An 18,648-nucleotide genomic window follows, 5' to 3' on the forward strand; every position below is an offset into this window, starting at 1 on the left:
TGTTGGTCACACGCCTAGGCCGTAAGTCAGGGTGTGACGGGTTGGTATCAGAGCCATCGATCTTAGCGAATTAGGTATTCAGTTATACCTAGGCTTTGATCAAGTAATAAATAAAAATTTTATTTCATTGTTTTATAAGTTAATAGTTTAATACTTAAAGTAACAACATCAAAATGTTAGATAGATATATAAAAAGAATTAGGGATAAGAAAACAAGTACGGATAAGATAGGAATATTTTTACATCTAAATTATAATGTGAAAAAGTAGACTATGGTTCGAATAAAAGAACAAGGCAACTTCCGACAGAAAAGGAAGAAGAATACGAAGTTATATTAACCCCAAAAATTTACTATAAGAATAGTAAAAGGGTTAAAGCAAACAAAAGCAAAAGGAAGATGTTTGAAAAATAACAAACAAAAACAAAAAAGAAATACTTGAAACATAATCAAGTAAAATAAATCAATGAGTAAATAAAAATCCTCATACGTGATGAATGAGTAAATATGGATTATAAATATGAAATAAGATGATACATTCGTCTAATTGGTAACGATAAACCATTTCATAGTAGAAAATCTTGCGTAGTACAAGATATGTTTTGATAATTAAATATATCTATAAATTATTGTAGAGAGAAGAAAATATGAAAATAAAATTTTCCAAATAAGTAAGAGGAATGTAAATAAAGATATGAAGACTCGCATTCATGATGAATAAGTAAAGGGAATTATAAAAACAATTGATCCATCCAAAATTGGTAGCAATAGGATTTTCTAAAGACCAATTCGTAATAGAAAATCTTGCACAATACAAGATAGGCTTTGATTCCCTTAAGTATTAAACCTATCTATGAATTTTTGTAGTGCGTCAAAAGAAAGAAACAACTCCGAAGAAGTTAGAAGTGAGAGAAACATGAATAACCAATTTAGAAACAAAATTCGGGAGATATTTAATGAAGTTGTGGCTCCAATAATGAAGATACTCAATAACCTTAGAAAATTCGAATTAAGAAAAATGACTCAAAGTGAGCCTAATTCTTCAAAAGAAAGTTATAACCAAATTATTCATGAGAACGAATTAAATAACAAGACACCTATAACTCAACCGGAAAATAATTTTAAGGATTACAAACCCTTGAGCCTAAGAAATTTCGTGGAAAAGAAAATATCATATCCACCTTGAATTGGCTTAAGAAGCAAGAATCAATCTTGAATAATACTACACGTTAATAAACCATTTGGTGTTCTTCGATAATATTCAAAGATAAAGCGGGATACACTCGTCTTTCGTTCTAGGAAAAACTCTCGCCAAAGGTCAACGCCCGTGAACACTCGCCCGAAGACACGACAGTGTGGTGAGATGAAACCCGTTAAGTTCAAGATTCCAATTACTAGAAGTCACCTACTCACCTAGTCTCACATCAACACCTAGTGTCTCTAAAACTAAATGTTGTGAGTCACATAAAACACCAAGCATTTCCCATAGGGGTGAGCATAAAACTGAATTAACCGAACCGAAACCGAATAACCGAACCGAAGCATTAAACAACGGTTAATTTTTTAGTTTTTCGAATAACCGATTTTTGGGTTTAGGTTAGGTTATCCATTTTAAAAAAATCGAAAAAAACCGAACCGAACCGATTAATCGAACCAATGTTTTCTACGTGTTTTTAAGATGTTATAACCAGAAACAAAACACCAAAAGAATCTACATGGTGATGAAGATTATGAAGATATCAAGATTGGGTCTAAACTTTGAAGATGAATAAGACAATGAATGAAGATTCCGGAAATCTTTAGTTTTTTTTATTAAGAACGTTGTTGAATTTTAAACTATACTACTCAAACAACTTTGTATTGTTTGGTTCCACATAACATGTGCCTATATTTGTATTTTGAATTCAATATGTATGAGGTTTTCTAGTTTTTTGAATTTTTTTTTAATGTCTACTCACAATAAAAAAAATCCGAAAATAACCTAAATCGAAACCGTAAATAACCGAAAATCGAATAATCAAATAATCGAATAACCGAAAACCTATTGATTGGGATTTTAAAATAACCGATAGCTTAGATTTAGGTTTAGGTTTCACCCAATAACTGAACCGAACCGAATCGTGCTCACCCTAATTTTTCATATCACTTCAACACCGGCTATGTAACAAAAAGAATGACTCATGGAACAATAACAATATTTTTATTTATTCATTTCATAAAACTTCTAAATGTAATTAAAAATGAAACATTTTTATTTTTACAAAACATTAAAAAGTCTACCATCAAATGCCCAAACGATAGTTATTAACTTATTATTATTAGGAATATTGGATTTTAATAATCATATTAAATGGTATTGGCCGATGATAATCCCTATTCGTTTTATCCCTATTGGCGGTCCCAAATTTAAAAAAGTTGGCCCACAATGGTCCCCCGTTAAATTTGACTTAACTGCGTTATAGTTTTTTCTGAATTTCAAACAAATTCTTTAGGGCTTTTGATCGTTAGGAGGATACGAGTCGATTGGTGTAAAATTTAGTTTGAAATAGTGCTTCAAAATGACGAAACAATGCTTCAATTCGGGTGTTTGAACTTACAATTAACCAAAATCAAGTCGTTTGGATCATTGTTTCTAGCTAAGTTTTACGTCGATCGACTCGTATCCTCATAACGATCAAAAACCCTAAAACATTGGTTCGAAATTCTGAAAAAACTATAACGACGTTAAGTCATTTTTAACGGGACCATCGAAGACCAATTTTTTTAAATTTGGGACCGCTAATAGCTATAAAACGAATAGGATTATTATCTACTTATTATTAAAATCCAATATTCCTTGTTATTATCGTTTACATCTTTTTTTTTTTATTTCTTCATTTGATTTGCGATTTCACCACCAAATTACTATCTCTCGATTCAATCCTCCATCATCGTAATTTCGGACTCAAGGTAATTAATTCATCAAATAAATTAGGTCTTAATTAATGAATTAATTTGCGTTGTTATTATATGTTTCTATATCAAATTCTGTATCATAATCGCTGTGATCGAATTTTGTGATAATAATTTGTATTGGGTTTTGTTTACTGATTGACATGCCAACTTAATTAGCAGCAGAATGTTTGTTGATGCAGTAATAAAAATTTCCTATTTTTTTTGGATTTTAGTAACATTATTACTTATTAATTAAACCCAATTTTCATTTGCTTTCTAAATCAAGATAAGACCCATAAATTGAAGCCGTTATTATTAAGTAAATGATGATGCAGCTACACGAAACACTAATGCGCTTGTCGATAATCTATATGATGTGTTGTAATGTTTGCAAGCTCTTGCTAACAGTTTATGCAAAAATAGAAACTTTGTTGCAGTCAGTGGCCCGACCAGCTTTTTCGCTAAGTAGTGTAATTTTTTCGAAAAAAAAAATTGTTGGGAAAAAACGAAACTTGGTGGCGTTTGTAAGTCAGTTGCCATATGATTTATATTTTATCTCTCTTTGGATGTTCATAGCTAACGTGCTTGTCGATAATCTATATGATGTATCTGTAGGCCTGTAATGTTTGCAAGGCCTTGATAACAGTTTATGCAAAATAATAATAATAATAAACATAGAAAAATAGAAACTTAGTTGCAGTCGTTGGTAAAAAGTGAATCTTGGTGGCATTCGTAAGTCATTTGTCCTATGATTTATATTTTGTCTCTTTTGATTAACGATTAATTTTACAGATTTTACTTAAAGAGACACTTTAGCTAACCTTTGTATTAATCATGTTGCAGACTGTAGGTTCTTTTATTCGGGAGCATGATTCATGAACCTTAATGCTGTTATAAACACCTAAAGCATATTCATCATGAGATAATGGACTCACCTGGTTAGTCCCTTCAATATTTTAGAAGCTTTATTAATGAACAATTCGCGTGTCCGTTTTTGTATTTTTCGGATTCTCATAGTTTATATCAGTTACAGCTGGCAGATTGAGGAATACATCGGTGGTGGTTGCTACACTTGAATCCAGTGAAGTATATATTACTGTTAGCTTGTCTTCTAGGACCGACACTCAGGCCATTTACATTGATCCTACAAGCGGGGCCCTTTTACATGACAAAAAGCTCGGATATGATGTTTTTCACACCCAAGATGAAGCACTAAACTACATTACAGACGATTCAAAGTTAGTTTGTAAGACTATACTCTATGCAAAAGCTATATTGGGTTATGTTGTACTTGGAAGCACTGCGTTACTGCTTGTTGCAACAAAGTTAGATGCTAGCATCCCGTATCTGCCTGGTGGAGGGTGTGTATACACCGTTAGTGAGAGTAAATGGATCAAAATTTTGCTTCAAAACCCTCAGCAGCAAGGGAAAGGAGAAGTGAAGAGTATTCAAGAACTGACTGAACTTGAGATTGATGGAAAACACTATTTTTGTGAGACGAGGGATATTACCCGCCCGTTTCCTAGTCGGTTTTCCTTACAAAATCCTGATCATGAGTTTGTTTGGAATGGCTGGCTCTTGTTTGCTTTTAGAAGGATCGGGTTGGAGCAACACTGTGTCATTTTGCTGCAGGTATCCATTTAGTGTGAATTCATTCTCATATCATTATTGGTTTTCTCTTCCTAAGAGGTCAAAACGGCCAAATTATGTGCGTGTGTATCTAAAGTTGGTTACATCAAAAGCTAAGTTTTAAAGTCCAATGCACACGGTAACAAAACGAGTTAAGTTGGATACATTTCCATATACTTAAACCTTGTCAATTTAATGTACTTTGCACACTTTCATATTTCATGCATTTAACAAGTTTATTTTTTAAAAGGGCTATTTACCTTATTCTGGTCACACACAATAATGGCATTTTCTTCCCATATATATAGTATTATTATTATTATTATTATTATTATTTACTGTTTAACTTTGATTTCCTTATTTTGCCCCATACATATTAGAGCTGAGGGTCTCTCTGGAAGCCACCTCTTTATCCCTTTGGATAGAGGTATGGTGTGCCTAGATCCCACCCTCCCCAGGCCATACTTATAGCTTTGCTGTTGGTGGGACTTTACTGGGTATGATTGATTGATTGATTGATTTTTTAAAAGGGCTAGTTGTATAAACAGGTAACAAACTTTCCTCAGGTTAATATTTAGTAACATATTGTTTTCTGACTCGGAAAATAATTGAATGGTGGTTACCAAAAATAGAATCATTTGGAAGTTCCTTAACTTAATAAGAATTTTTAAAAATTTTGTATATTTTTAGGAGTGAAAATATACCCTGTTATCAGTTTATATATATATATATATATATAGTAAAGTTTGTATATTACTTTTTAGGAACGAGAAAATACTTTATTACACATATGGAGATTTGAGGAAAGGTGGTTATCTTTATGCAATGTGTAGACACTTTTAAGATCTGTTGACTTTATGCACATGTAATAACCAAATGGCATCTGGGATCTAATAAGATTCAATGTAAACTTACAGGGATTTGCAAACTATAGAACATTTGGAAGCTCAGGTCAGCAAGAAGGAAATGTTGCTCTTATAGCCCGGCGTAGTCGGTTGCATCCCGGTACTCGATACTTAGCAAGGGGCCTAAATTCTTGTTACAGTACAGGTACATTAAAATCTTTAATTTTTATACATTTATTTGTTATTATTTGGAAACTATGTTTATATATTTAATAGTCCAATCTTGCAGGAATTTCTCATAACTAACTGTGAAATGGTAGGCGAGAGGGTATTTATGGTAAAAAAATTGTACTAACCAAAAAAGCCGAAGCAAAATTAAACAAAATAAAACCATTTGTATCATTGGTTGTATAGATATTAAGGAAAACTTCATCAAATAGTTGCGGGTTTCTTAACTGGTTAACTAAAGTCACTCAAAAGTAATTTTGTTCTATGTATTTTTTTTGTTTTTATTTTTTATAATCGTATAGTTTTTAATATTAAGTGAGACAAATGAAACATATATGAATCTTGGTTACTAATAAGTGGGGTTTTTTTCCCAATTAGCTTGAAGCAGGAGGTGATAGTGAAAAAAAAATAAAAATTTCATTAGATATCATAATCGTTAAATTTAAGTCGAATTGAAAGAAAAAATAATCACTAAATACTAACCAAGATTTATATGTGTTTCATTTGCCTCACTAAATTTTAAAATCTTTTAACATTTATAACATAAAAACATAATATTGAAAAATCACCTTATTAAAGCTGAGTGACTTTAGAAAAACAAAAATAACTTTTGACTTTTTAACTGACTTGGCACATTATATGTATGATGCATTTATCTTATTTTTGTTTTATGCTTTTAATTAGCAGCTCTATATGACAGGAAATGAAATCGAGTGTGAGCAACTCGTATGGGTTCCAAAAAGATCAGGTGAAAACGTGCCTTTTAACGTATACATATGGAGACGAGGCACTATTCCTATGTGGTGGGGTGCAGAGTTAAAAATGACCGCTGCCGAAGCAGCAATTTATGTTTCCGATCGCGACCCGTATAAAGGAAGTGCACGGTATTACCAACGATTAACCAAAAGATATGATACACGGAAAAATAAAACCGGTTTAGTTCCGATTGTGTGTGTCAATTTGCTTAGAATTGGAGAAGGCAAATCAGAAAACATCTTAGTTCAACATTTTGAGGAATCATTGAACCATATCCGGTCAACTGGTCAACTACCCGACACGCGAATTCATTTAATACATTATGATTGGCATACAAGTGTCCGACTGAAAGGTGAGCAACAAACCATTGAAGGACTTTGGTACCGTTTAAAAGCTCCCACAATATCCATAGGCATTTCTGAAGGTGATTATCAACATTCTCGTATGCATATGGACGATTGTGAAGGTGAAAAGATATATAATGATGACATCAGCGGTTTCTTTTGCTTACGTGTACTTCAAAATGGAGTGATCCGGTACAACTGCGCTGATTCTCTAGACCGTACAAACGCTGCTAGTTATTTTGGTGCTCTTCAAGTTTTTACAGAGTAGTGTCGGCGGCTCGGGATATTACTTGATAATGACGCGGTGTACGATCACAATACCAGGAAACAGTCATTCTCGGACAAGAGTTGGAAGCGGTTTGACATGACATTTGAGGAATTCAAAAGGTCAACTGTTTTGTCACCAGTATGTCATTTAGCTGAGCTTTTCTTGATTTCTGGTGATATACACGCGACACTGTACACTGGATCTAAAGCAATGCATAGTCATATTCTTAGCATATTCAGTGATGAAGCAGCAAAGGCTAAACAATTCTCGGTGGCACAAAATATGAAAATAAATCTGCAAAGAAGATATAATAATGCGGTTACAGATAGCTCTCGTTACAAGCAGTTAGAAATGTTTCTTGGATTAAGGCTTTTCAAGCATCTTCCATCAGTATCAATTCAGCCTTTGCATGTATGCTATTTTTATGTTCAATTTTATACATTTATTGTTTTGATGGTTGCTTATTGTATCTATTTCTTCAAGGTTCTGTTTGATATTACTTGATAATCCTTCTTTTGTTTGTAGGTGCTTAGCAGATGGTTTAGCTTCCTTCTTAAGCCGATTGCCAGCATTGACCAGCATCCTGATGATGGAGATAGTCTTCTTAGTTTTAAGCAAAAAAACCTCATATGGGTAATCATGCGTTTTTCTCTAAATGTTATCTTATGAACTATCACTCGTCTAAAAGGGTGTAAACGAGCCGCACCGATCCAAGCTTGACTAGGCTTGAGCTCGAGCTCGAGCTCAGCTCGGTTTGTGCTCTGTTTTTTAAAGCTCACACTCAGCTCGTGAGTACCTTTTCAAGCTTGGGCTTAGCTCGTATGTTATTTATTAATTAATTTATATGTATTATATATTGTTGATTATTGTATATGTATATATAACAGATATATATGATTTAGTTATTTTTATCATAGTTTTATATATAGTAATTACTATTATATAGATATATGGAATATATAGAAGTTATATAAATAATAGGCTCGTTTAGGCTCGCGAGCTGGCTTGACTTCAATAAGTGAAGCTCGGGCTCGTTTAATAAACAAGCTTATTTTTAGGCTCGAGCTCAAGGGTATTAGAGCCATTTAGCAAGAATTTGATGTAAATAATAGGCTTGTTTACGCTCATGACTCATGAGCCTGCAAAAACATTATCATAGGTGAATGATGTATTATTTAGTTATTTTTATCATAATTTGAATATCTAATATAGCATGGATTATTTATTGTACAGATCTCCCAACAAGCGGCTGACATAATACAACTTTTTATCTACCTTGGAGAGCCGTGCCACGTGTGTCAGCTTCTCACAACTTCACACGGTGCAGACGATTCAACTTATCCATCAACAGTTGATGTGAGAACAGGACGTGATCTTGATGTGCTTAAACTTGTTTTGGAGGTTTGATTACACACTAAGCATGTTGAATTCAAAGTCAAGGCTATTATAGTCATTTAGCAAGAATTTGACGTAATTTATACCAATATGTTTACAGGGGGCATCTATTCCTCGGTGTCCTAATGGTACCAATATAGTGATACCCATACCGGGTGCTATTAGCGATGAGGACATGAATTTGAAAACTAGGGCAAGTTTACATGCCCCTCAAACGAACCCTTCGTTTCTATATGATTTTGAAGGAGTAGAGGGCGAAATGGACTTTCTTACTCGTGTGGTTGTACTCACATTCTATCCAGCTGAGTCAACTAGTTCCCCTGTCACTCTGGGTGAGGTACATTCAACAATAAATATATTTCTATTGTTTTCTTGTACTTTATAACTTTGTTTCACTTGTATGTTCTTTTTAATAACGAGTACCATGCTCTTATGGGACTAATTATTTTTTAGTGTTACTATTTTGGCATGATATGATGTAAGCATTTTCTGTAATCACTGAGTTTACTTGAAAAATGGACCCTTTCGATCGTGTAGAAAGTAATTGATTGCTAGATCTTCTTGGTATATATATTCATAAAAAAGATTTTATTGATGCGTGTTATAGTGTTATACATTTATGAGATGAAGTGCAAGTCTGCAAGAAACACTTCCGTTATAAGCTTACTGGAAAGTTTTGGTTGCTCGTTACCTTTATATTTTTAAATCATTTGTTTTAGATTTTATTATGATTGCATCTGTTTCTGATTGTCAAATATGTTTTTTAAATTTATATCTCCAAATCATTCATTAATTGTGTGTTTGTAACAGGTAGAGATACTTGGAATTTCTCTTCCATGGAGAGACGTCTTTGCTTCTGAAGGTCCCGGCCTAAGGTTATGGGAACGCGTCACTAATAGCAATAATAATAATAATACCAACTCTTTTCCATCTAAAACTGGCAGCAATCCTGATGTTTTTGGTTTAACAAATGATGTGTTACCACCTGCAAAATGTGATACATCTAGAAACCCTCAGGTAGACCTTTTGTCGGGTGAAGACATTAATTCAAGATCCGATTCACAACCAATGACAGAAATTAGTTTGCTTGATCCATCTCTTGACACGTGTCATGATCGAAAGGAAGATAATGACTCACAAAGAGTTTCAGTGCATGATAAAACACCAACCAAAACGAGTTCACAACAATATATAAGTTGCTTTGAAATTTTGACCGCATTGGTATGCTATTTTCTTTATATAAAATTAATGTTGTATCATTGTTGTTACTGTAATTGATGTTTTGTAGTTGTATAGATATATCAATAAGATAACTGACTATGAGGTTTGCAGGATAACAGATTAGGGTTTGCGGAAGCGATGAAACTTGAAATCGAACGTCTTCGCCTCAATCTATCAACCGCAGAAAGGGATAAAGCTTTATCATCTATTGGCATTAATCCAGCTAGGGTAAATCCCAATATAATTATAGAAGAATCTTATATAAACTCATTATGCAAAGCAGCAAACATGCTTGCAATGCTTGGTCAAACTTCTCTAGAAGACAAAATTACGGGTTGTATTGGTCTTGATCCTCTTGATGACAATAATGATATGGATTTCTGGAATATTAATAGAATCGGTGAGGGTTGTTGCGGTGAATCATGTCAAATTCACGCAGAACCTTTAACTTTGACTTTGACTTTGACTTCAACTTCAATCTCTTCTCCAGAGTCGACGTTTATTTGCTCTGGATGTAAACGTAGGGTTTGCAGGGTTTGTTGTGTGGGTAAAGGTGCTATGCTTCTTAGAAACAACACGGGTGGATCAAGTAATAATGACGCGGATGGGGTGATTTGTAAATTGTGTTGTCAAGATAGTATTCTTGATGCGTTGACCTTGGATTATATTAGGGTTTTGATTAGTCAACTAAGAAATAGTCAAGCTGAAGCTGCTTCTTTTAAAGCTTTTGCTCAAGTGGTAGGAAAGAATTATGGTAAAAAGGAGTCATTTAATAAGTTTGAAGCTAATAAAGCCCTTGATCTGTTGTTACGTGATGATGAGGAATCATTGGCTGAATTCCCATTTGGAAGCTATCTGCACTCGGTATGTTTCTTTCCTTGGATTTTGTTACATGCTAAAAACCAATAATACTGATAGTGGTTCATCTTGGTGATTGATATGAATTATTTGTTATTTTCAATTATTATTATTTTTTATTTTATATATAATAATAATTGTTATTATATAAATATACATGTAATGTTAAATAAAAGTTATATAAGTACAATGTCTGTTTAGTCTCATGAGCCGGCTCAAGTTTGATATGTGAAGCTCGGGCTCGAGTTCGTTTATCAAAATGAGCCTCAATAAAATCTCGAGCTTGGGCTCGTTTAGACTCTGCTCAAATCAAGTTTTTATCAATCTGATCTCGAGTAGCTCACGAGCGGCTTGACTTGTTTACATTTGTAACAAAAACTATATTATTGTTATAGAAATTCAACCTTTTAATAAAAGGAATTTCTAGGTGTTATGCATTTGTATACACTTGGAATGACTTTCAGCCCGTTTAACCCATTTAGCTGTATATTATAAATCAACCCATTGACCGGACGTAAAACGCAACCAAAGTTAACCTGTTTGTAGGCTAACTGGTTGGAATCCCCACCTTTGTCTCAAAGACATAATAGACGTGTTACCAACTAATTCTAGAGGTGGTCAAAAAAACCGGTTCGGGAACCGGTTTGCCGGTTTAAACCGGAAACCGGTTTTTACAAAAACCGGTTTTTTGAAAACCGGTTTGACCGGTTTACAAACCGGCGGTTTGTACTTCGGTTACAACTTTTAGATCCAAAACCGGTTTTCAAACCGGTTAATGAAAAAACCGGTTTTTTTTTAATAACCGGTTTTTATAAACCGGTTAACCGGTTTATAAAAAAACCGGTTTTTTACCGTTGGAAAAAAACCGGTTAACCGGTTTCTTTATAACCGGTTAACCGGTTAAAAACCGGTTTAGACCGTTGTATAACGGCTATATAGCCGGTTTTTTTTTTGACCGTTTTTTTTTTTTTACCATTTTACCCCCACAAACATCTATATATAGTTTAGGTTGGGTATTGGTTACATCACACTCGATTATACAACTCCAAACGCTCTAAACGTTTATTTCATACGCGATTATTTTGTTATCTCACGCTCAATTATACCACATTACCACTCCATACGCTCTTATTTCGTAGTCGATTATCATGGCCTCCCAAAGTGCTGCTTCATCCGTCAACATGGGTGCCTCGAACACGGGAGAAACGGTCGTTCGGGTCATCCCCACGAAACGAAACCAAGATGTTTGGCAACATTTCGACCTATGCGAAATGTCTAACGGTAGCCAAAAAGCTCGATGCAAACATTGTTTGAAGTTTTATGGCAAAGATGCAAACTCCACTTTAAAAGCGCATGTACAAAGGCCCTTTTGCAAGGCCTTGAAGGACGAATCGGGAAGTAGTTCGCAGTCGGAGATGACGAATCAAGGAACGGTGTTTACGTACGACCTTGAAGCGGTACGTCAAAAGTTTTCAAACTTTGTGATTCAACAAACACTTCCTTTCAACCACTTCGACAACCCTCAATTCACGGAGATGATGCAAAAGTATGTTCAACCACGCTACCAACACGTAAGTCGTTCGACCCTTAGAAGAGATTGTCTTAAAGCATGGAAAAACGCTAAATCCGAACTAATTTCATACTTTTCAAACTTACAAACTGGTGTAAACTTAACAACGGATGTGTGGTCGGTACCTAATGGTTCGCCCGACTCATACATTTGTGTGACGGCTCATTGGGTTGACCCCGAGTCGTGGCAAATGATGAAACGAACCGTTGCGTTTCAATTGTTTGATTACCCGCACACGGGTAGAAATATTTTTAAACTCTTGGATAAAGTCATTCGACAATACAAGATTGAACATAAAATCTTTTCAATTTCGTTTGATAACGCGTCCAACAATACGGCCGCGGTTGGCCATTTAAAATTAAAGTATAAACCTATTTGTGATGGAGCGTTTTTTCATAGCCGATGCATTGCACATATTATCAACTTGGCCGTGCAAGATGGGTTAAACGTGATCGAAACGCAAAGAAACAATTTTAAAAGAATGTTACGAGATGTTTTCAGCAACAATAAAACATTTTCAAGATACAAAAAATTTTGTGTAGAAGCTAATTGTCAATGGTTGGGGCCAAATTGGGATTGTCCAACAAGATGGAACTCGACTTGTGATATGTTTGAGAAAGCCATCCAACAAAAAGAATCATTAATTGCGTTTCATCAAATTTTGTCAAGTAGGGGTAAATGTGCACCGTACGATCCTAGAAACTGGTTATTGATTGAGATCGTTACGGAGGTCCTTCAAATTTTTAAATCTTGCACAACTAGTTTATCCGGGGTTTACTATCCAACAAGCCCCATTGCTTTACCAAAAATTGCTGTCATGTGCACAAAGTTGAGTGAACTTCATTGTAGGGGTGCACCTTATTTTGATATGGGTGTAAAAATGAAAGAAAAATTTAGAAAATATTTTCAAGAACTACCCGCTGTTTTGACATGTGCTGCTGCGTTAAACCCTTGCATCAATGTTGGTGGTGTTGAAGCTTTAATAGAAAAAATTTGTGATGAGCTAGAGTTAAACGACGATCAAACCCCCTATTATAGCCAAACTTTAAAGAATGCTTTCAACACCACCTTGTCAAACATGTATGATGTTTACCTTACAAAATACGGGTCGTCTTCCCAAATTCATGACTCGTTAAGAGCTGTTGCCCAATCCCAATCCCAATCCCAAACCGACCTTGAAATGGGGATGTACTACATGATTTGGGAAGACGCCGGTAAACGTCAAAAGGTAAACACCCCAAGCAGTGAACTTGGAAGGTATGGTGGTACCAACTTTGTGAAACACATGATTCCGGATGAATTTAGAAGTCTTGATTTGCTGGCTTGGTGGAGAGGTAAGGAGGATGAGTTTCCGATCCTCGCCGCCATGGCCAAAGATTTACTAACGGTCCAAGCTTCCACGGTAGCTTCGGAGTCTGCTTTTTCTGTTTCTGGCAGGGTTATATCGATTAGGAGGACTCGACTCACTCCACCAGCTGTAGAGATGTCGATTTGCTACAAGGATTACTTGGACTCTTTAGATAGGGCACAACATCAACTCTCACTCGAGGGGGAAATGGAGTATGAGGCGGGCTTGTATGAAGACGAGGTCAATCAAGGACACACTCAACCAATGACCGATGAAGAAGCCGCGTACGACGATTACCTAAGGAATAGCTCGGGATCGGGTAGCGAAGAAAATTAGTTAAAAAAACAGCAAACATGGAGGCAAATAATGAGTAAGAAACAGCAAGTTCATGTAATCGTGTCTAAGCATTCTTTAATGTTTGTATTTTTGAGTTACGAATATGCGATAACGATTTAATGTTTGTATTTTTAATATAAAAACTATAAATGAAAGTTATGTGTTTTTAATCTTCCAAGCAAAGAACCCTAACAACGAAAGCAAAGAATGGCTTCGGTCTTCCAAACTAAACCCTAAACCCTAAACCCAAAAAAAAAAAAAAAAAAAAAAAAAAACCGGTTAACCTAAAAACCGGTTATTAAAAAACCGGTTTATTAACCGGTTCTAACCGGTCCTAACCGGTTAGACCGGTTAGGGTTTTGACACACAAAAACCGGTTATTAAACGAACCGGTTTTTTTCCGGGCCAAAAAAAACCGGTCCGGTTAATAACCGAACCGGTTTTTTTAAAAAAACCGATTTGTGCACCTCTAACTAATTCAACTAAAATGTATTTCTTACATTTTTATATGTATTTTTCATAGATTGAATCAGCTTCGGGTTCAACGCCACCTTTGTCATTACTTGCACCATTGGATAGTGGATTACAACTGTCATATTGGAGAGCTCCCGCGAGTACCTCTTGTGTTGAGCTCGTTATCGTTCTTGGCAATCTTTCAGATGTATCTGGAGTCGTTCTTTTTGTTAGTCCATGCGGTTATTCTATTTCCGATGCCCCTAACGTAAGTAGAAATAGGTCAACCCAGCGGTAGTTTTATTCTTTGTATCACCTTATCAAATATTATACAAAAGTCTAAATGGATATTTTTTCTTATCGCTTGTACTTCATTTTATTTTTTTATATTATTCAGGTGCAAATATGGACAAGCAATAATATACACAAGGAAGAAAGATCATGTGTTGGAAAATGGGATGTTAGAACACTTATCACATCATCCCCGGAGCTTTGTGGGCCCGATAAGGAGGGTCAAACTCCTTGCCACATCAGATTTGACTTTCGAAATACGGTTCGTTGTCGCTTGATTTGGGTAAAACTAAGTATTCAGAAAGTTGTTACAAGTTCTGTTAGTTTCGGGAAAGATTTCAATCTTCTATCGTTTGATGAAGACCCGCCCTCTGGGCCCGGTAGACGGGCCTCTATAGGAGGAACATCTGAAACCGACCCATGTGTTCATGCAAAAAGAATTCTTGTTGTTGGAATCCCCGTGAAAGCAGATATTGGACGAAGTTTTCAGCATGCTAGTAGCGTTAAAAATTGGTTGGAAAAAGCTCCATTATTGAATAGATACAAGGTATGGTTAGTTAGTATCAAAGAGCTGGAATAATAATAATAATAATAATAATAATAATAATAATAATTATTATTATTATTATTATTATTATTATTATCTGAAAGCTGTGATTACTATAGAGGGGGAACCCACAATATATAGGAAATCATAAACTAGAAACCCAAGATAAACCTAAGTTGGGCCGTGGGTTAAGTGTTTAAGAAAATGAAACCCTGATAATAACTAGTAATTAATTATAATTCACAATTAGCAAACCTTTTCTAATTATGAAATATTTCGAGTAGAGGTGGGAAAATGGGCGGGTTGGGTAACATGTCAAATTGGAAGTTTGGAACTTGTTTGCTATGGTTATAAAACTAGAATATTTTTAGTTAAACAAAAGGGTTTATGTTACTTTATTATCTATGCATTTTGTATTGGCTAAATGCATTAGTCTCTATTCGGTTTTAGGTAATCAACTTATTTTATGCCAAATATCCATAAACATTTCAAAGTTATTGATTTAATGTAATCATGTAAGATAATAAATTTTCAACTGCCTCACTAAAAAACGTCAACGTGATTAAACGCGATTGACACACTAGCTGTCACGTCATATTTTGACATGTTAGCAGTTATGTTACTTTAATCAATTTTTTTCATGGTTAACTTTAATTAATAATTTTTAAACTTGATGGTTAAAAGGTTGATTACTTATAATAGATGTGCACAAGAAATCGAACCTGATTTTGAAGTCCGAACCGAACCCTTTGGTTAAAACTGAACCGTGGGGTTGAAATCGGTTTGTAACCCTATATTTTGAAACTGGTTTAAACCCGACCCTTTCCCCCTCAAAAACCGGGTTAGAACCAGAACCAGTTTTACCAAAAACCAGGGTTGACTTTCTTTAACTCGACCCAACCAGGTTCCGACCCGAATCGGTTTGGGCCAACAACCCAAGTTGTGCACCTCTAACCTATTATAGGAATTGAACCCGCTTTCAATTAGCTTACATTACCCATTTGGTCCGTTGTAGACGAAATCTAACCCGACCCGTTTATCTTATATGTTTCAGGTTCCGGTTGACTCTGAGAAATTGATTGACAATGATCTGGTCTTGGAACAAAGCATTTCTCCATCTTCACCCCTATCAGCAGGGTTTCGGCTTGATGTTTTTAGTGCAATAAAGCCTCAACTAACACGTTCACCTTATTCTGATGTAAACCTGTTGGACACGTCATCTTATGTTTTTGAGCATAGATTCATATCTCCAGCTGTGCTGCATATTCAAGTATCTGCATTACAGGTACTATAGAATTAGGTTATAAATTCTTGGTTATATACTACTGTCAACTTTCACCAAAAAAAAAAAAAGATTTGTTTTCTGTTTTTGACTTGACACTGGTTTGATGCTGATGTTGTTTTTCTATGATTTTTTCATGGTTTTTTAACTCAAGTTGGAGGTTATTAGGTCAATGTTTGACTTTGAACAAGTCAAACGCAGTTGGTGGAATGCCAATAGTTTTGACTTTTAAGATATTAATGAACAAATCTTGGAGTCTAGGGGTGTAAACCGAGCCAAGCTGCTCGTAAACTACTTTAGTTCGGCTTGCTAAAAGCTCAAACCGAGCCGTGCTTAAACGAGATTGAGTCTAAAAGAAGCTTGTTTAATAAACGAGTCAGTGCCCATGCTTCTTGTACTGAACTCAGCCAGGCTCGTGAACCAAAACGAGTTTGTTATTTATATAAACATAATAACTTTTTTTTAATATAATAACTATATATATGCATAATTTAATAACTACATATATAATTATAGTAAAATAACTAGTATATATATACACATATATGTTTATATGCATTAAGTTAATAAAAATATATATTAATAAATATATGCATTTTTTGAATTATTTTTGTTCATATGTTATAGAGCTTAAACGAGCTCGAGTTTAACATAATTAAAAATATAAGTATTACAATAATTTTTATTTAAATATGATAAACATACATGTAATAAACATATATTACATGATATTTTAATAGGTATAAACATATTTTTTAATTATTTTTATTATATGATTTAAAAATATATACTATGTTATATTTAAGAAGTTATAAAAATGCTTGGATATAGAGCTTGGCTCGGCTAAATATTTGGATATAGATCTGAGTGTGGCTCGTTTACCCCTCTCGTTAATATGAGTTTGAGGATTGTATTAATATTAATTATTATCATGTCTGCTTGCAGGGATTGCCTGAGGAGATGGTGGTGGTTGCAGAATACCGGATTCCAGAGGTGAAGGGCGGGACCGCCACGTACTTTGATTTCCCTAAAGCACTAAGCAGCAAGAGAATATATTTTAGGCTGGTCGGAGATGTTAATGGGTTTGCAGATGATCCAGAAGATGGCGGTGATACGGGCCGGCCGTTGGCAGCAGGGCTGTGTTTGTTAAACCGGATCAAGTTATATTATTATGCCCACCCCTCTGACCTTGGCAGATGGGCTAGCCTTTCTGGTATATGATTTTTATTTGATTATAGTGATTCTTTTATTCAATTATTGTAATTTTTATTTGGTTCAAAATAATTCATTTCATTTTATTTCAGGGTTGTTTGCAGATATTAACAAATTGTGATTGATTTATTACCTGACCATTTTACCGTTGACCGTTTTGTTGACTATAGTCATGTGATTTTGACTTTAGGCATGTGTAATGGGCATTATAGGGGCAATGTATAAGTGGAAAAGGCCCATGTCCCGTCTCCGGTTATTATGGGTGTTATAAGGGCATGATCGTTTTTACAATAAAGTCCATTTGTCTTGAAGTGGTAATGATTGAAAGGGCATTAAGGGACATTATCCATTAAACATGTTTTTTGTTAATAAAAGGCTATTGTGGTGGAAAATGTCTCTTAAGACCATGCGTAGTCAAAACTGAACACCCTCAGGCATTTTACGTCATGTGGCGCCCGTCAGCATTTCAACATTTTGCAAAACAATGGTGTAGTCAAAACCCTCCTCAAAACTATGTATCACTCATTACTCAAATCATATTTTTTCTATTTTGCATATATATTTTTTTTATTAAAACTAAAAAAATAATATTTCATTAAATAAATAAAAAAAAACTATTTTTTTGCAAACGAACCATCGAGGTTTCCCACTTTGTAAAATTATCAATATTTATTATAGATCTGACTGCAAATAGAGAGAGGGAGATGAAGCCGTTGGTGGGGGGTGCTGGAGATGTTGGCGATGTGGCTTTTCATCATCACCATTTCGTCTTCTGTGAGGCTATGGTGGTTGTCAACGGGTCTTTATTGAAAATCGATCCCTTCTTCAACGTTATGTACATAGCGTTCACCAAAATGCAGGCGGAAACGACGGCGGGGGGTTCCCCGGCGTTTTGGCCCAAAATGCGCTTCCACAATGCTTCATTACGAATTGTCTAAGGGGCGTTAACCATTACGAATGACCTTAAGCCCCCCATGTACACAATATTTTCTGAACCTAAGGCCAATGAACTGAATGTCTTACTTGTCCGTGATCAATTGGTTATCATTTCAGCATGAACCAAACTAACCAGCCGGTTCAATAATCAATATGGATCGACTGGACTGCGTTAGTTTACAGGCCGCCCTGTCCTG

General features: G+C 34.9%; 1 pseudogene across 1 annotated transcript; it reads left to right on the forward strand.

Moving 5' to 3' along the window:
- The first annotated feature begins 2,833 nt into the window (after window positions 1-2,833).
- LOC143564897 (putative phosphoinositide phosphatase SAC9) lies at window positions 2,834-17,606 on the forward strand (annotated as a pseudogene). The gene is made up of 14 exons (XR_013140959.1): window positions 2,834-2,947; window positions 3,783-3,870; window positions 3,966-4,564; window positions 5,479-5,611; window positions 6,335-7,413; window positions 7,528-7,635; window positions 8,236-8,403; window positions 8,498-8,734; window positions 9,208-9,618; window positions 9,730-10,482; window positions 14,254-14,451; window positions 14,581-15,021; window positions 16,076-16,306; window positions 17,249-17,606. The product of XR_013140959.1 is annotated as a putative phosphoinositide phosphatase SAC9 (transcript).
- Window positions 17,607-18,648: the final 1,042 nt, after the last annotated feature.

Source organism: Bidens hawaiensis, unplaced genomic scaffold (assembly GCF_021521415.1).
Source record: "Bidens hawaiensis isolate Kalapana, Puna unplaced genomic scaffold, B.hawaiensis_p1.1 tig00022174_1, whole genome shotgun sequence".
Lineage (NCBI taxonomy): Eukaryota > Viridiplantae > Streptophyta > Magnoliopsida > Asterales > Asteraceae > Bidens > Bidens hawaiensis.